We start from the raw sequence: 21,241 nt of genomic DNA, 5'->3' as shown, positions 1-21,241 counted from the left end.
CAAACCCTACTCTATATTAGCTTTCATCTAATTTTATATTATTTTATTACTACTGTTTTATAAATCTTCAAATGTCCCAAGGGCGAGGTTGTACCTTACTCATTCAATATGCCATCGTAAGAAACCCCACTATTGACATCTTTCTCACCGAAGACGACGCATCGAACCATATTGCTCATTATAAATTTACTTAAAGATCAACATTGGACGAAATGGATGGCAAAAGAAACATCACCATGCACTGCAACAATGAAAGCTCGCATCGTGAGGTGGAATAGAATTTTCTTTGGTTTATTAATCACTCCATTGACTATACTTTATGATGGCCTCATACGGACAAGAATTTTCATTGGTTTGTTAACCATACTATACAATATACTCTTATAATGACGTGAACTTCCGAGCAGACAAAAGTTATAAAGATGGCCCGATACAGCTCACACAGTTTCGAATTAATCAGCTGATTCATCATTGATACGTCCAATCTCCTTTTTCTTCTGCATTGGGTATGGAAGATGTTCTCAAAGTTAAACGATCCATAAAGAACAATCCTATTTGAATATAACAATCTAAAGTAATCAAGAATAACTTTAACGTTACGACATTAGCAAGTTGCGTACTGTCTCAAAATAAACAAAATTATCTGATTCAAACCTATCCTAGGTGAAAAATATGGAGGAACTGGTTAAACCAATACAAACGAATGTTAGCAGCAGAATATGTTGGCCATAGAAAGGTTAAAATTGTTACTCAAATTGTAATCCTGTTACTAACAACATTAAAATTTATTTGTTGTTATGGAGTTCATCTGACGTTGAGATTAGTCCGACGTTGTTATGAGATTTACAAAATTATTAATAGCTGTAAATTGCTGTGAGTTGGTACCTAAAAGTTGGGTAGTTGTCATTTTTTCACATTAATATAATAAATAAGTTCATTCTAATTATATCTCCATAAACTTGTAATGAATGAACCCTAATGTTAGGGACACATTAATTTAAAACAGATCAATTAGATCAAATGATATCATTCTGAAAGAGCTGAAAAATCTATAAAGATTGAACAGAAGATATAGACATGTAACATATGACCTTCAAATAAATATTATTGATTCTAACTACACCTGCACAATGTCCTAAAAAGACGATAATTGAAAGAGTTGATCCTGCAAAGTTATGTGAATTTTCATTATTGACAATATACGTCGGATAAATCAATATGATCGCATAAATAATAATGATTTGAACATTGCTTGTGGAATTTGTGAAATAGACAAGGTTCAATTGAATTTGATTATTGCAAATTTTGTGACTAATTTTTCAATTTCATGTTTCCCGGCCTTTATTTCAAACATATGATTTCCATTAAATTTAGGAGGAGCATGTTTTGGTGGAAGGTTTCGATTTCAATTTTGTTATTAATAAGACTAACAAATTTCAGATAACATGTGTGTGTGTTTTAAAATAAACTTATGTTGGCATTGTGTTGTCATTGATGTCAACCAGTAATGGTGTCATTGATGTCACCGGTAAGTATGGGATGTCAACCAGTCATTGGAGTCACCGATATACAAGTCAGTGTTGGAGACATAAGTTGATATTGATCGGTGAATAGGCATTGGAGATAGTTGGCATTATGACAATGCCAACTAGTGAGTAATAGGTTGGCAGTGTGTTGTTGCCAATTGGTATGCTTGTGAATGGTTAAGAAGCAAGGTTAAGCAAATGGAGAAAGTGCAGGCAACCGATATGCAGTTTGATGACAACCAGTAGGTCTCCTAATGGATAAAGATGTTGTCACCAAATGAAGAGAAGAAAGACAGAAAGTGTGCTAACAGAAAGTGTGCTACCTTAGATAGCAAGGAAGACATATGGAAGTCTATCAGGTTATGTGTAGAAGATGTATCTGCTCAAACGAGGAAGTCATATTGGTGCAATACCAGAAGCAGACTGAGCACAATATAATGACAACCATTCCCATCAGTCATTGGCCAATAGGTGACAAGGATCCACTCTCACTAGTAAGTGATAATGCTTAGCTTATCTCCCAACATACATGGAATGTATTGTAACTCCTTGGGATAGGTTAGTCAAGAAGTTAAAGGTAGGTGATTGCAAGCTCACACCATATGAACAAGTGAAACTCAAAGATGTCTTAAGTGCATGAAACTAGAGATGTGCACTGGATCAACAAGAGTAGGCATGATGAGCTACCGGGACAAAGAAAGAAGAGTAAAGAAGTGATGGGTTTGTCACTTTGACAAACCAGTTAAGGTGAGATCCAAGCTAATGAAGGAGAAGAAAAAGCTTAGCACTTGCAGACATGGATCTACTTCGAGATGCTAATGTCAACTAGAATGCAGATGTAGGTTGATGCATGACACTTGAAGTTTGATGGCATGGTGTCATGAAGTTTATTACCAGTATACAGGCAGATGCATTATCAATCGGTATGTAGGACAGTCGGTGATCTAGCAAAGAGGCAAAGTGAAAATCTCATATATGATGAAGATGAACATGTTGTGAATTGAAAAGGTTGGTGACTAGGTTAATGTGGTCCACTAACAAGACAGTAAACTGCAGACATGAAGGTTAACCGGCAGGGTTAGAGAACTAACATGTAAGGACTAGTTGTGTGTTGTGGACGATGACTTAGTTTGAACTAACACAAGTGACTGAGCTGAGGTGGATGCTAACAAAGGGGACACATGGACTTTGGGTGTCATACATGCAATAGTTGGTGAAGAGTGTTTTGACGAGGTAGTTGGTGAGTGGGTCAACATTAATTTTGACTATGCAAATCACAAGTTGAGGATAGAGGTTTTCAGCTCAATGCAAACTGAATGATGGAGATCTTGGCATGCACTAATTGATGCTGGATGTCGAGGTGTTGATTGGAGTTGGTGAAAGTTACAGCGAGAGCATTCATGGTGATTGACCAAAAGATATGCTGAAAGATTGAATGCGGGTTACCAAAAATAGTAGATGTGCATTGGAAGAATAAAATATGGAAGAGTTGCATGATTTGTTGCATGTTGTCCATCCCTGCAACAAGATCTGATTGGACATGGTGCACCTCATGGTTGGTGGAGAAACCCTATCACACCAAATTTGAAGTGATGTTTTGGTGGGAACTTGCAAAGATAAATAGGCAGACCAAAGATCTAAGTTTATTAATGCTACAGGCCGGATAGAGGAGAAGGAGAGTGCATCAGAGAGTTAACCAGTCAGAGAATTCATCAAAGATCATAGTGACTAAATGTTGGAAGGAGAACCGGTAAGAGGGGTTTAACCGATAAGGTTAAGGCAACCACTAATCTGTCTCATAGTTGACAATCAAGTCAATCGACAGTGGTTGAATTGGTAAGAAGGCAGTAGCAATGAGCAAAGGTAAACAGAGTACTGGTGGTAACAAGCAGTAGCAGGCAAGAGTGATTGGAGAACTAGTAGAGAATAGAAGCAGCAAGTTTGAGAAGATTTGAACTGGTAAGGTTACAACAGAGAGGAAAGAAGAGTTGAGAACCAATAAAGAAGAGGCAGAGAGAAGAAAAGAGGTTCATCTAGTAAAGAAGAGAATAGAGTAGGGTTGAACTGGAAGAGAAGAGCTTAACCGGAAGAGAGATTGAAAAGGTTATAGAACTCATTTGTAATTGGGGTATTACTTTTGTATTGTTTAAAGATATTATAATCTTTAAGTTGGAGCTTGATGCAGGGGTTGGTGCTCCTTCAATTGGTGCCCTAAATCAGGGGTCAGTGCTCCTTGGGTTGGTGCCCTAAAATTAGGGGTTGGTGCTCTTTGGCTTGGTGCTTCTTGGGTTGTTGCCCTAAACTTTGTAATACATTGTTCATTATGAGGCTGGATTGGAGCAGTAGACTCTAGCAACATTTCTTACCTAGGTTTTTCCCATGTTGGTTTTTCCTCGTATATCTGGTGTTATGTGATGTGCCTTTTGTGTGTGCTTGCATTTTGGTCTTCTCCCTATCTCACTAGTATACTCACCTTGTGTTTAATCTGCTAACTGGTACACACATTTATAATTAAAAGTGTTAAGTTTGGAAACCATTGATATCAGAGCCTAGGTTACTGGCTAGATAAGCTTTATCTAGCTTGGGTATATTTCAGTGTCCGAACATAATGGTTAGATGTGAGTGAATTCCTGCACCGTTGTTTGATGGTTCAAACTATGTTATATGGAGTTGTAGAATGGAAGTCTACCTATCCTCATTAGGCTATGATATATGCATGTCGGTTGTTAATGGTCTCTCTAGTCCTGTCATTCCTCCCATTGGCCCTGAAGTAGAAAGAAGATATAGGTGTAATGATGAAGCAATGAAGACTATACTTAGTTGGCTCTCTGATGATGTTTTTCAAACATGGACAGGTTACAATTGACAAAGAGCTCGTGGGATAGGTTGAAGAAGCTATATGGAAATGAACCTAGCACTATAGAATTGGTTTGTGAGAGTAAGAAAAGAAATGGAACACATGAATCTACAGATGAAGATATATCAGTTAGTAGTATAGGCAATGATGAATAAGAAACCCACATCTTCATGGCTCAAGAGACACAAAATGATAGGCACACATTAGAAGGTGGTCATGTAGATCAAACCTACCAGCAAGATGTGTTTGAGAGTGATGAAGAAGATGAAAGTGAACCTGAAGCTGAGGTAGATCTTGAAGGAGAATGTTGAGTGCACATGATGAGCTAAGTAAAGTGAGAAAAGAATATAAGATGTTCAATAATTTTGCTATTGTGGAACAAAACTGGCTAATTGAAAGTCTTTAAGAGTCAGAGTCAACCATTACAAATCTGAAAGCACAACTCGATGATGCAAAAAGGGTGAGTGTAGAATCAGAATCAAGTTTGCATATCAAGGAGTGCATTTGCAAGGATTTAAAATCAGAGCAAGAAGCCAAAGACCAAGAATGATAGAAGAAAAAAGGAGAAATGGAGATTCTTTGGAAAGACCTTGAGAAATGTCAAGAGGATCTCAAGGTGAGGATCTGGTATGATAGCATCTCTGAAGCTCTAGATAAAATGTTGACCAAACAAAAACACTCCAAGGATACCAAAGGAATTAGATGTGATGTCAGTGAGTGCTCCACAAGAAAGGATTTCTTCAATAAAGACATTTAGTTTGTCTCCTCAAGTGGAGATAACAAGGGACAAACCTTCATAGCCAAAAATGCTCCTAGGAAGAAGGTTGACCTAACTACAACCGGTGAAGACATGAGGATGAAGACCAGTGCTACAAGGAGAAACAATGTTGATCCAAAAGGAAAAGGAAAGTTTAGAGAAGATAGCATCACTGGAAGTAAAAACTTGAGAGAACAACCTAGAAGATCTCCAACCAGTAGAAGACAAAGAAATGTTGATTCACACAATACAAAGAAAGTGTGGGAAAAGAAGGGATCAGATGAAAGGAATACAGAGCATGGACAACCAAAGATAAATCCATGGAGAAGTAGAAATGGAGAAGCCAAACCAGTAAGATTGTCTCATGTTTGGAAAAACAAATTTGTAAGTCATAAGCCCTCTTTCTCTAGTTACTATTTTGCTTGCAAATATTATGGTCATAGGCTAAATGAATGTAAAATGAGGTCTAGGAATAGACAAAGTGTTTCTCCTAACAATAACAATTTAGTTTGTAAAAGATGTAATACATATGGGTATAAGAACTCAAAGTGTAGGAACCTGCATATGCTCTCTCTCGTTTATGCTAGCAAGAGTCCATTAGCTATTCTAAGAAATGAGAATGTTATATGTTATAATTGTAATAGAGTTGACCATAAAAGTCATGAGTGCAGGAACAAGAAATTTTAGTCATATGGCAGCTGGTGTAACAATCATGCTTCATATGGAAATGGTTATAGAGCTTATGAGAATCAAAGACCTGCATGGAACCAAAGGAGAAGTGCCTCTGCAGGATCAAGAAATCCATTGGTTCTGGTAGTTGGCTACAACAACATGATCAGAGAAGGAAGAACAAACCGGTTTGATAGAAGGTCCTCCAATCATGTGTCTAGCATGAGCACAATATTCTACTACAACAACATTTGTGGAGCAAGAACCAATCAAAGAAATAAAATTAATGTTCCTCCAAGGACTACAAATGGGAAGAGGAGTGAGACCAAGTATTTATGGATGAAGAAGAAGGAGGATATGACAATGGGCAGGCATTGTGCATTCAATGCACAAGTGATATCTCCTAAGGCTTAAAGGAGATGTGGGACCTTACAGGGAGCTACATGTTGATCACATCATTCAACCCCATAGTTGAAATGGACAAATGAAAGAATAGGTTGTTGTTGGTACAAGGAAGAAGATGAGATGACAGTATGTGTGGTTGTTGCATTGGCTACATATTTACACATGTATGATGGATTACTACTGCAAGTGTCAAATGGATGGCTTAAATTACAATTGGGATCAGAGGCACTTGAAACAAGAAGATAGAGGTTGATAAATAAAGTGTCTTGGTGGAGATATTGGACTGGTAGAGTAAACCAGTATGTGTAGTAATGTACCGGTATGGATATTAACTAGTATTGCAGAGTATATGAGTGAATATTTTCTGCGATCAGTGATGTGAATCCTATGGCTTGGATTGAGGAAATTATGTCTTTGGTGATAATGGAAAAGACCTAGATGACAATGTGTTGGTCTAGTAGTCAACCTTATATGCATGCATCATTTTTAAGTTAGATGGTTTAATAGTTGATATGATGGTGATGAGGTTTGAAATTGTAGTCATGTAAGATAATGTCACAAGTTGTGATGGATGTTAGGGAAGTGGAAGACCATCCACAGCTCGTATATGCTTAGCTCTACCATTATAAGATGTAGATTGGAGTCCTAGTTTAGAACCTATCAAGCAATGAAGATGTGAGATTTGTGGTTCAGGGGGAGCTCATACCCATATCTTCTTATTGGTATTAGACATACTGCACATAGGGGAGATCAAGTGTCTATGGTTGTACTGGTATGTTTGAGTTGTTGGGATGTGTTCATCAATCCTTGTTTGTGAGGTCTTTCAATATCTATTCAATTTGTACTTAATTGAAATCACAATTGGACCACCGGGAGGTTTACCTACACAGGGGAAGAATATTTCTTGTGATATGAGATTGGTATCAGTGTCAGCATCTACAATTGGTATAAGTAAAATGGTGTCAAAATAACCTTTTGCATATCAAAGGGGAGAACATGTAGTCCGACTAGAAGGTAAGTGAAATTCACTTAGACGCTTTTCAACAATTGGTATCAGAGTGTTATATACAATTGGTGTTAGTTGGTGTCTAAGCCCTATACCTCAAGTGTTACTAGATAAGAGGATGCAGAGTATAATTGTCAAAGAGGAAGAAGTGGCCAATAGAATGCTCTGTCAGTACCCTTTGCCATTATTGTCAAAGGGGGAAATAAAACCAATAGTATACTAATTACTACTTCTATTGGTATCAATGCCAAAGGGGGATATTGTTGGCATTGTGTTGTCATTGATGTCACCGGTAAGTATGGGATGTCAACCGGTCATTTGAGTCACTGGTATACAAGTTAGTGTTGGTGACATAAGTTGATGATGATCGATGAATTGGAATTGCAGATAGTCGGCATTATGGCAATGCCAACTGGTGAGTGATGGGTTGGTAGTGTGTTGTTGCCAATTGGTATTCTTGTGACTGGTAAGGAAGCAAGGTTGAGAAAATGAAGAAAGTGTAGGCAACCGGTATGCAGTTTGATGACAACTAGAAAGTCTCCCACTAAATAAATATGTTATCACTGAATGAAGAGAAGAAAGACATAAAGTGTGTTGCCTGAGATAGCAAGGAAGACATATGAAAGTCTACCGGGTTATGTGTAGAAGATGTATCTACTCAACCAAGGAAGCCATATTGGTGCAATACCAAAAGAAGACTGAGAACAATATGATGGCAACCATTCCCATTAGTCATTGGCCAGTAGGTGACAAGGATCCACTCCCACTGGTAAGTATAATACTTAGCTTATCTCCCAACATGCATAGAATACATTGTAACTCCTTGGGGTAGGTTAGTCAAGGAGTTAAAGGTAGGTGATTGTGAGCTCACACCAGATGAGCAAGTGAAAGAAAAAGATGCCTCAGGTGCATGAAACTGGGGATGTGCACCAGATCAACAAAAATAGGCATGATGAGCTACCAAGACAGAGAAGGAAGATTAAAGAAGAGATGCGTTTGTCACTTTGACAAACCGATTGAGGTGAGATTCGAGCTAATGAAGGAGAAGGAAAAGCTTAGCACTTGCAGACATGGATCTACTTCGAGATGCTGATGTCAATAGAAATGCAGATGTAGGTTGATGCATGACAATTGAAGCTTGATGGCATGGTGTCATTAAGGTTATTACCGGTATATATGTAGGTGCATTATCAACCCATAAGTAGGACAATCGGTGAGCTAGTAGAGTGGAAAAGGAAAAGCTCCTATCTGATGAAAATGAGCATTCTATGGAATGACAATGTTGGTGAAGAGGCTAATGTGTTCCACTGGTAGAATAGTAAAGTGCAGACATGAAGGTTAACCGAAAAGGTTAGAGAACCAACAGGTAAGCACCGGTTGTGTGTTGTGGTCAATGACAGTCTGAACTGACACAAGTGACTAAGATGAGGTGGATGCAGACAAAGGGGACACATGGACTCTAGGTGTCATACATGTAGTAGTTGGTGAAGAGTGTTTTGATGAGGTAGTTGGTGAGTGGATCCACATTAATATCGACTGCAATAATCACAGATTGAGGAAATAAGTTTATGGCTCAATGTAGACCGAAAGACAAAGATCTATGGCATGCATTAATCGATGAAGGATGTTCAAGTACTGATCAGAGTTGGTGAAAGTTACAGCAAGAGAAATCATGGTGATTGACCAAAAGATATGCTGACAGATTGGATGTAGGTTACTAAAGATAGTAAACATGCATGGGAAGAATAAGATATGGCAGAGTTGTATGATTTATTGAATGTTGTCCATCCTTGGAACAAGAACTGATTGGACATGATGCACCTCATGGTCGGTGGAGAAACCGTATTGTGCCAAATTTGAAGTGATATTTTGGCAAGAACATGCAGAGATAAATAAGAAGACCAAAAATCTAAGTTGATTGATGCTACAGGCCGGATAGAGAAGGAGAATGTATTATTAGTTAACCAGTCAGAGAGTTCATCAAAGATCATAGTGACTGAGTGTTGGAAGGAGAACTAGTAATAGGGGTTTAATTAGTAAGGTTAAGGCAACCGGTGAACTATCTCAGAGTTGACAGTCAAGTCAACTGATAGTGGTTGAATCAGTAAGAAGGTAGTAGCAGTGAGCAAAAGTAAACAAATTACCAGTGGTGACAAGTAGTAGTAGATCAGAGTGATCAAAGAAATGACAGAGAATAGAAACAACAAGTTTGAGAAGAGATGAATCGGTAAGGTTGCAACAAAGAGGAAATAAGAGCAAAGAACGGGTAGAGCAGAGGCAGAGAGAATAATAGAGGTTTATTCGGTAAAGCAGAGAATAGAGCAGGGTTGAACCGAAAGAGAATATTTGAACGGTAAAAGAGATTGTAGAGGTTACATAACTCATTTTTAACCAGGGTATTACTTTTGTATTTTTTACAGACATTGTAATCACTGATTTGGAGCTCGGTGCAGGGGTTGGTTCTCCTTGGGTTGGTGCCCTATATAAGTGGTTGGTTCTCCTTGGGTTGGTGCCCTAAATCAGGGGTTGGTGTTCCCTGGGTTCTTACCCTAAACTATGTAATAGATTGTTCATTGTGAGGCTGGATTGGAGCAGTAGACTCCAGTAGCATTTCTCACTGAGGTTTTTCCCATGTTGGGTTTTCCTCGTATATTTGGTGTTATGTGATGTGCCTTTTGTGTGTGCTCGCATTTTGGTCGTCTCCCTATCTTAGTGGTATATTCAACTTGTGTTAGATCTACTAACCAGTACACACATTTAGGATTAAAAGGCTTAAGTTTGGAAACCACTTATTCACCCCACTCTCAGTGGCATCTTGTGTTCTACAACTTTGTTGTTAAAATTAGCCATCTAGTCAACATTCAAATAAAATAGATTGTGTATAAATAGAGTTAATTTAGCCTAATAAATTCAAGTATAATGAATATTTTTTTATTAGGGGAAAATAGGTTTTGAAGGGACTTGAAAGCCCTTACAAGAAAACCATTCTATTGTATAAAACAAACACTAACCAACCATTGGACATAAACAAAAATAGAATACCAAAAATAGGGGAACAAATCCCTAAAGACCTTATTTCATTAAATTTTCATTCTTTTGAATCAAGTCCTAATTAATACTACACCTTATGGACTATATTATCAATAGAAGTTATACCCTTGTCCCTACTATGAGGCCTACTATGAGGACTAGGTGAAGAACCAGAAGCTAATTCATGGGTGGTAGCCATCCTCACACATTTGACACTAAAAATTAGGGGAATCCATGTCCCCTTTCGAGATATTCACGATAGCATGATCTTAGATGTTTAACTACTTAATTCCTTCAGATCTATTCTCCATGCCCGTCAAGTTAACATCAACAATAACCCTCAATTTCTCTTGAATCTTAGAAAGGGAATCCTCTAGGGATTTAATTTGTTGATCATTCCCTTCCTTCAAATCCTTTATTCCTTTAGCCAACTACTAAATAGTGGCAAAAATTTTATTCATGATTTGCACATTTGAATTTTGGATAAATTTATCCTTCAAAGTATTAATCTCTGATACCATTAGTAAAAATAAGGCACTAACCATCCATAGCATCCTTCACATTCTTAATCATATGGCCAAAGTCAATAGCATAAGAGTTGGTCTCTAGAGGGGTAACATTGACAATATCCACAATAATCTCCGCATGCAACCTATGTGAGTATCATAAAAAATGTAAGGGATGGGCAAAAGGGGATTATAAACTAGGCTTAGGCTTTGATTCCTCTTTTGGTTTCATCTTTATTTTACAAGGGGAACCACAGGCTAAATGAGGCAATGCTTTCCCCTTCCCTTTTATGGACCTAAGCGAGGACCACTCCCTTTTGTGATACACGATGGGATCAACCCTATTCTAATTTCCACCCATGTTGCAGAAAAAAACTAGGAAAGCCATAGCCACAATAATAATGATCCAAATAATGATAAATAAGCTCATAAAGAGGGTGGTAGCTTGATGCGCCATTATGAAGAACATGACACTTCACAAGAATTTAAAAAAAAGAGTTGATCATTTCTCACGAAGCCATCAAACTAGTATTTATTTTTATCATACTGAATTAGCATTTTATGTCCTCTGGGATATAGTCCATTAATTCCCATCTTAAAAAATTATGTTGAGCCACACCAAGATTCGCCAACCTATTGGCAACCAAGTTCCCTTCTCAACAAACATGAGAAACAATAAAATTATTGAAGGAGTTAAGCATACTCTTACCATGAATAATCAAAGTCTTGATGGTCTAACTAGGAGATTGAATACATCTTAAACACTTAACTATATTTAAGGAGTCACTTTCAAGCCATACTATTGATGATTTTTCCTACTACCTTCAAACCTAAAAGAAATAATAAAACCTAAACCATGAGATTGCAATTCTATGTCACATGTTCAACCCTATTAATAGATTAAAGAGAAGAAAACAAAAGATAACAAAGTTTTTCAAGCCTTCTTCACTTTGAGCTCCACCAAAATTGGGAGGGTATTCTGAATTCAGTAATTTTTACAATATCCTTAGCTTATCCTTAAACAATGACTACAGGCTTCCAATGGTGGATGATTATAAGGTTTACAACTAATGAGTGTTCTATATTTCACGGATTTTAACATAATGGGACATTTTCATTGAAAAATTACTAAGAATGATATAATTTACACATCTCCATCTCTTATATATAAAAGAACTAGTGAAAATACATTCTTGCACCTTGCTTCTTTATCCTTTGAACACCATGGAGATATCAAAATAGAAATAACTTAGATAGGAAAACAAAGAGAATAGAGGAAAAGAGACTTAAACACTATGAAAATTGTTTCTAAAAATGCATCAATATTTCAAATAGACTAGTTCCTATTTTTTGGCCATAGAGTCAAGCACACAGATGCAATAGATTCGTACAAATAATCTCATGTATATCAATGGATTTCATAGCTATTAATAACTTATATTTAAAGGCCCACTTATGTTGTCATGAAACCACACTTATAGATCCACACCAAATATTCAATATTAAAGTTATATGCTCAAAGCCCTTTAATTATCTCTTTGAAAGAATGCAAGAAATACATAACACAAGATTGAGGAAGCTGAAATAACAAACTCAAAATACTTCATAAATTGAGTTCATATAGAACTAAATACATGACAATGGGGGAAATTTCATAACTCTAAATTTACACTATAAAATTATATTATTTTCCAATAAGAAAAACCATTACATTCTTAGGTTATTATCCATAGCTTGAAATCATCACCTATCTGTTATGTCCCTACTTGATATAAATTGTATAGAACCCTAACCTATGGCCATGATATTCCTTTCATAATGATAGGGAATGCAACAAGCTACCAACCATTTACAAGTGGAATCTTTTCACTTTCCATTGTTTCACTCCCAAAAAGGACATTCCCCTAGTAAAAAACTCATAACCTTCACATTATCCTCAAGAAAAATTGTTAGGCCATGATGGAAAGATGCAAGAAATTATTCATACATAAATCAAAATTCTACTAGAGAAGAAAACTAACCTTTTGAGCTATGAGACTATCACACATTTGTGGCATTGAGTGTGGAGAGTCTCTAGGATGCAAGATTCTCAATGCATCTTCTGGTAGAGGAGAACTTTGAGAGTTATGATCAAGCAAGCATACTTGGCTCAAAATTCACATTCTTTGTGTTCTCACCCAATACTCTCTCCACAACCCAACCATCGTGGGGGGAAGATGATGGTTGTCAACTAGATAGAAACTATTTACATCTACAACTAAAGCCTATAGCTGCACTCAAGCATTTTGATATCCCTTTGGCTACCTTTGGTAATTTTGATACCTCTCTAGCTACAATAGAAATTATTTGTCTACTTCATATTCAAGATTTTATGTATCTTCTGCAATGTGGTTCTTCTAATATAATCAAGCCATCTTTCCTTATGCAAATATTTAGCTTCATTCTTTGTGCACTTCATCTTGCAAACCTCTGCAAGCAAAAGAAAGAAAGATTCTTAATAAAAATGATTTGTCTCTGAAGACGCACTCATTCGTCAAGAATTGTTGATGTATCTTATGCATAATATAGTCAACTCATTACGGAATAATGCCCACTATGAAAAACACTGCTAGAATGGAAAATTTTAGGGCAATTGCTACTACCAAAAAGGATGAGGATGTGGGTTTTCAGTCGAGCATGCAATAAGAGGTGGCCAATGTGATTGTTAATGATTTTGGATCTGACTCTCAATCCTTGAAGGATTCAGAATCCTCAAATATTTTGAAATTGGATTGGTCCCCTACTAAAATTATAGGTAACCTTAGCTTTGCCCCCTTAACCATCCCTTCCCTTCTAACTTTAACAATCAGAGTACTATTTTGGCTTTGGAAAAAATTATGAATGACTTGCACAAGGATTCCCAAAGACAAGAAGAGTTGATAAAATGGCTCTTTGTGAAAATGAATGTGGTCATCATGAAGATCAATTGGCTAGATATTATGGCTAAGGCTGAGGCTAGGGCTAACACTTGGCTTGATGAGTTGGATGAGGAAAAAGTATGGAAAACTGCCAATGAGCTTGTGAGTATTACGGGGTAGTGGGAAATGGTGGGTGAAAATTTTGCTAACATGGATCTAGGATTAAGAATGTGGGTAGTAAGCATGAGTTGGAAGAGATCAAGAAAACCTAGGAAGCTCTTAAAACACAAATTGAGGAGGTCAATTGTGCTTGCAGGGATGTGGATAGAAAGAACAATGCTTCCCTATAGGCTATCCATGATAATATGGATAGGAGAGTAATCAATAAAAGAAGATGCATGGATTCCCTAGCCATGGGCTCTAGCCCCACAAATTTGATGGTTAAGGCCACCCCTAGCTTTGCATTGGTCTCCTCTGGTTTTGAGATTGGATTGAGTAAAAAAGTATCTTTCTTTGATACATTTGTTAGTTTGTATCATGATTGGTAGGACAAAGGTACCCCATCCAGTAGACCAACACTTTGTGTCTGTGTTGGGTGATTTTTTTGTGTTTCGGTGGTCCTAGTTCTTTTTTGTTTGCTATTTTTTAGGTTATTTGTTGGCTCTTTGCTTACCCTATTGGGTTTTTGCTGTGTTTTGGTGGGGGTATTTTGTTGGTTATGCATTCCTCATGTGCTCTTGGTCTCTCTTTGTGGTTATATAATGGTATGGGCCTATCTCACTTTTATTAATTAAAACAATCTTTTAAAAATCTACTTTCTTGTTATCAGAATCAAAATCTACACAAATGCTTTATATGAATCTAATAGACGATATTTGCATTCTAGGATTGAAATTTTAAGAAAAATTAGCTCTCTTTCCCATGGAGTGGCTATTTATTTATACTCACATGTATGATGCATCATCTACTACTACATTTCTCACATACAATATTACTATTCTTGAAATACACAACCTCTATGAAAGATAAAAATTCCTCAATAATAGATAAGAAAATATTACCCAATAGATATAAAGTGAAATATACTTATGAACTATATTATATTATATTGTGGATTATCTCAAAATAGACTAAGGAAGTCCCAGTATTCTTGTACATGCTCAACTTTCTCACTCTACTTAGAACTCTCATTTGAACTCTCTTTGTTCTCTTCATTTAATAATTGAATATTTGTTTTTGTTCTATAGCATGTGCAACTTCCAATTTTTAAATCACCCCATAAGAATATTTTGAAATGGTTTTCCTACTGCTTCCACACCTCTTGACTTCGTAGGAGGCTAGGGTTTCTCCTCAGCCTGGAATTGGGGGGAAGTCTCAGGCTTCAGATGACTGCATGGTGTTGGAGAACGGAATTCATGTTCTCCCTTCTTTGGCTAATCCATGTTTTTGTGGCGATGCTACATATTATGCAGGGGATAGATTGACTATTGTCCTTGGTTCTGAGTTGCGTCCTCAAGGTGCCATCACTGCTTTTGATCATGCTAGGAAGAGTGGTGCTAGTTTTGCAGAGTTGTTAAGGGGAAGTGTGCTACTATTTCTAAGCACATGGATCCATTGCTAGGGAGGAGTTTTGTTAAGATAATTAAAGAGGTTGAAGTGGAGGTTAAAGATTCTATAGAGTGTTTTATGGAAAAGGGATTTATTGGAATATTTCAAGATTTTTGGACTTCTCTTAGGGAGATGATTAAATGGATCTTAGTACATAGGGAACCCATTTTGAAAGGCAATGTCCAGATCTTTCCAAGTGCTTGGGGTTTTTTGGTTGTTACTTTTGATAGTGAAGGTTATAGGAAGAAAATCTTATGTGACTATATTTGGAGTTGGGAGAACAAATTTTTTCTTCTGTTGAAGCCTTGGCTCCGACCTTCAATCCTCCTATTGAATCTTTCAATAAAATTCTGATCTAGGTAAGATTGCTTTGCCTCCTGCTTTAGTTATGTATTAAATCTTGTTTGAAAGCTATTGGTAATTCCTTAGGCAATTTTATGAGTGTCGATGAGGATTCTCAGAACCTCTTACAATCAACTTATGCATGTATTTTAGTTGAGATGGATTATGCGAAAGATTTTCCTTCTGAGTTTTCTCTGAAGTTGGATAATGATGAGTGGATCCAACAAGTAGATTATGAAGATATTCCCTTCAGATGCAAGCAATGTTTTTAGACTAAGCACATGGATAAGAGTTGCCCAAAGAAGAGATTTTTTAGATAGGTGACTTGGTGGAAGGATGAATCGAACAATTTTGATTCAATGGATAAAGAGGTGGAAAACATTTTTGAGGTGGCTTCTAAAGAGGTCCCCTCTTGCTCTGATCTTGCTCTGGCTCCCCAAGCCTCTAGAGGCTTGATTGATGGTGTAGGTTGGGTAGCAGATATTTGTCAAGTGGATCCTAGGATTGTGTTTCCAAACTATGCGGAGGATAGATCTTGGGATTTGTTGATAAATAGTCGGGATGAGAGTAATAAAATGGTGAATATGACTGAGAATGTTGCATATGATAGTGGTGGACATGGAAATTCAGCTTCTTCCTTAGAGGAACAATGGTGAAGCCATGATAGAAAGTCATTCTTCTCTTCTAAGGAGATGCAGGGATGGCAGAAAAAAGTTGAAAGGCTAGAAGATGGTTGGTAGGCTATGAAGGGTAAAAAAGATAAAAAGACAAAGAAGGAGGGAGGCTTTGATATGACTTTACGTTCTCATTTGAAAGGAAGTTCTCTTGACAAATGATGTCCCCTCATGTCTATTTTTGGGTTGAGGGGGTTCACACAAGAGTTTATTTCGGGTCTTTTGTTGGTTTCTAGTTTTTCTAGCTATCTTTTTGCAACTTTTGTTTTTAGTTTTGGGAGCCTTCTTTGAAAACTCATGTTTATGGTTATGGGAGCCAATAAAACCCATGATTGTCTGGAGATTTCAATTTTCTATCTTTTGATAACTTTTTGTTTAAGGGTTCTAGATGCATTCAAAATCTATTTGTAAAGGGTTTCGAGTCCCTTCAAAGCTTTCTTTTTCCTTAATCAAAAACTTCCTATTTTTAAAAATGTATGTCAAAATATATCATTTTAATTTCAATAAAATTTTCCTTTAATTTTATAAGATCTAAATATGCTCTAAAATGCATAAATATTACATCCTTGGAATATACCATGTTTCTTTATTAATGTATTTTAAATCTTATTACCTTTTACATTCTTAGAGTGACCAATACATATTGTTTTATTTATTTTTCTTTTAGATATTATTTACTTCTTTTTTCCATGAGTAGATGAATGCTAGTCTACAAAATGAATATTATCGAATGTAAAGTAAATTGTTGTTTATTTGTCCACATTTTATAAGGAGATTAATCCGCAATATTTCAATAAAGAGATTTATTTACCAAAATTACAATTTATTTACGAAGTTACATGAAGTACTTGTATCCTCTTACCAAAACAATTTTATTTTTCTTCTATACCAATCAACGTATTTCTAGTCTTTTTCATCAAGTTTTTTCCATTCCCTATGGATCCCCATATTTGTATGGTATATAACGAATAATATCCATATTCTTACATTAATTATCAAATTCCTTATAATAATTTTTATCATAATTATAGTTTCTCAAAAGTTCTATTTTATTATCGATTTATTTCTTCATAAGTAAATTAAATTATTTAAACATGGAGAAAATTAAGTAGATTTAGTATATAGTAAATAAGTCTAGCTGTATCTAGAGAAATCATTTATAAAAGTGATCTTATATCAACATTTACCCATAAAACCTACACCAATTAAAACAAACACTATTAAATAAGTTATTTCTAATATTCTCTTTGTTTTTAACTTTTAAGAAATTAATTCTCTATTCTATTTTACTATCATAAAATGTTCACAAAAGGAAAAAGTACTCATCAAATTAAATAGAAAAATTATAAAAATTTATCTTATAAATATGGGGCTAAAAAACCTTTTACAACGTGGCCCAAATTTTAGTACCACAAGTTGCATGAAATTTTATTACTTTTAATTACATTGCAAAATTTACGAGATGTAAATAAATTCTACCAACAAAAGGCTCCAACCAATCTTTAGCAACCATAAAATTTCCTTACATGATTTTTAACAAAAACTTGTCAAATGACAAATGCAATCTTCAATTATCTAGACGCATTTAATAAGATAGAATTTGCAAGGCATATTCTAGTTTCAGTACTTTACTCTTCATTAGACATACTTCCTCATTTATCCTTGTTTGAAGATACTCTCAAGTAGTCTCTTTCTCCAAAGAGATCCTCTATTTTATTTCTTTAAATGTGATACCTTTAAATTCATTAATCTCTTACTATCATATATTTTTATGGCTTAAAATACCCACATAGATATGTAAGCACAAAATAAATCATACCATTTCTATGAAGGTGTCCCATCTGAATGAAGTAAAAACAAATATATACAAAATATTGAAATATTGAGTGAACAATTGAAAAATAATGTGAAACCAAGTGTACATAATTTAATGTTTTCATTTTGTAAATGATGGAGTGAAAATCTAGAAACAATAAATAAATGCAAACCATAATTAGATTATCATATCACACTATACTATATATGAAGAATATAGTATAAAGAAACTCTTGTAGGAGAAAAAATATGTCAATAAAAATAGAAAATGTTTGTATTAGTTTTCAACAAAGATTATACATACGAACGAATTTTTCCTTCAATCTAGCAAAATTGTAGTTACATCAATAAACCTATAATAACTCTTAAAATCTTCATGAAATACATACAATTTATAAATAAAAGTTGAAAATAAATCATAAAGTAGACTATTCAAACTATCACCAAACTATAGTATGAAAAACACCCAACACACTCATCTCACTAATTAATAGATCAATAAATAAAAACTATTTCTAACACTAACTTTGATGTAATTCAATCTAGTAGGGACTACTTCCAAGAAGGGACCACTATGCTATGTAGGACCCATTCAAATCATTAGAAAACCCTCCAATCTCTCCTTTTGTGTGTAGATTAAAAAAAAAATTATAATTGCTATCATCATACTCCATCTTTTATTAATACCACTGCAGCAAATATCTAAAGTCAATTAGGGGAATAATAAGAGGAGAATAATAATAAGATAATAATCTCGTTCAATAATATGGATTTTCAACTATGCATTACAACTATGCATTACAAGATGGTTTAAAATTTAAAATTGATATATTAAAATTATAATTAAATATCACACATTCATAATAAATGTAACTACAAATCAATGAATAAAAAAATTATTATGTAGAGATTCATAGGATTATGTCAATACTATTTTAGTTATCTTAACACTTCTGTTATGCTGAAATTAAAATTTTCATAATTCCTAAATAGAAGAATGCTTTTCACACCATTGAATTGTTGGAAATGTGAAGTCCAATGGTCACATGACCCTTCGCGTTCTCCCAACTATTCATTTCATATCTGAATATGATTATATAATGGTTGTGTGCAACCCATGTATTTGAAATGATTAATAGAAGTTATTCTATGTTTTGAGTGTGGATGTAGGCATATTTGCTGAACCACGATAAATCGTGTGTTGTCTCTTCTTATTGCTTTTTTGTTTCTGTTATTGTTTTCTCTGCTCTTTCTAATATTTACAATTGGTATCAGAGCCATGTTGGCTTGAGAAAAGATGGAGGAAGAAGGAGAAGGTAAAACTTATAACTTCTATGGCAGTTTTACGTTCCATGTAAAACTATGTTTCAAGTGCCGCGTACATTGGTGGGATGGCTGGAAGAAAGAGGGGAACTCAGTTGAAGAGGATAATCCAGCGAAAAAAAAGGATGTTGGGATTCTTATTTGCTCTCCCCTTGAGCTAGCCTTGGCACGTATTGGCCAAACCATTAATGGCTGGGAAGTTGTTGGCATTCATGTGGTGAAGGTTGAATGCCATGATAGTCCCTGTATAGACGCTAGAATTTCTAAGCTGAAAGATGTTGAAAAAGTGGTTGTTGTTGAAGAGGATGAACTCAAGAGATTGCAGGATGAACTCAAGAGATTGCAGGAGGAAGAGTGTATGTCATTGGAGACCCAAGCTGAATCTGTTGGTGACTCCCAAGATTAGGCGGGTGTAGATTGGAGTGAGGTAGTAGAGCAAGGAGGCCTAGGAGAAGTTTTAGCTTCGGAGAGCTCTACAGATGGCATAGCCTTGGTGAAAATAAATAGGCACTCCCATAATGATGACAACCTTTGTGCAGATAATTTCATAGAAGCCTATGAGCCTATGGATTTAGATGACATAGTAAATGATAAAAGTCAATTTTTTGGTTTGAAGCGAAAGTGACCAATGACTGGAGCAGATGACTATGGGCATCGCTCCAAGCAGTTTCAGGCGTCATATGGAGTGAATGAAAATGTTATTGAATCTGTTAATGCTTATTCTAATGGAGGAGGAAATATTTTATCTCGACCAAAATGCATTGAAATTCACCAACTTGATTGGATGGATGTGGATGATAGTGCCAACGTCGATAATGAACAACTTGAGGGTGAGAGAACTCGAACTCTTGATAACAATTTGATGGAGTTGTTTGATGATGAAAATAATGCCATTGTTTTGTTCCTTGTAAGGTCTGAGTTTTATGTTTGGATATTAGAATCTAGTAATTGTGAATTGGTAGATATTCTGTTACGGGGGAGATTAGGTGATGGTGATGAAGAAATGTATTTTAAATTGGGACAAAGTGGTGTTTTGGTTTTTGGCATAACGGGTGAATTTGTGCCCGATAGAGTTTTTAACTTTGCTTTGATTTGGAAAAGGCTAATTCGAAGCATATGTGAACAAAAGTTCGCGAAGCTAAAATCTAGTAGGCTAGTTTTAATGTGAATTTCAAAAATGGAAGCAGGGATGCCAGTGCATGGCTATGCCAGTTGGTCTTCACGGGGGAGATTGTTGGGAATGTGAAGTCCAACGGTCACATGACCCTTCGCATTCTCCCAACTGTTCATTTCATATCTGAATATGATTATATAATGGTTGTGTGCAGCCCATGTATTTGAGTTGATTAATAGAAGTTATTCCCTGCTTTGAGTGTGGATGTAGGCATATTTGCCGATCCACGATAAATCGTGTGTTGTCTCTTCTTATTGCTTTTCTGTTTCTGTTATTGTTTCTCTGCTCTTTCTAATCTTTACATGAACACCTACTCCCCCATAAATATATAATTATTCAAAGGTGAAGGAACTGTAATTTTTTGAAGTGTAACAACCATCAAAGCAATGCCAGGCTGGCCAATTTGTCATTGTAGATTAGAATGCTTCCCTACTATTAAACCTCGAAGCGAAGCATCAATCAAGAACTCTCCAATTTGTTTCGACCTTACATTTTTTTGAAGCTTTTCCAACGACGAAATTTTATCTATATCTCTATAAAGTTTAGAATAGTAAGATGAGGGCGATGGCAGGGACTCGTTTCACTTTATGGTAACCTCGCAACCAATTTACAGAAAACGTCATATCTTAAAATAACTGATAAAACAATAAGG

This window comes from Cryptomeria japonica, chromosome 8, assembly GCF_030272615.1.
Source record: "Cryptomeria japonica chromosome 8, Sugi_1.0, whole genome shotgun sequence".
In the NCBI taxonomy this organism is placed as follows: Eukaryota; Viridiplantae; Streptophyta; class Pinopsida; order Cupressales; family Cupressaceae; genus Cryptomeria; species Cryptomeria japonica.
The sequence above is the reverse complement of the archived record's forward strand: the minus strand, read 5'-3'. Positions refer to the sequence as shown.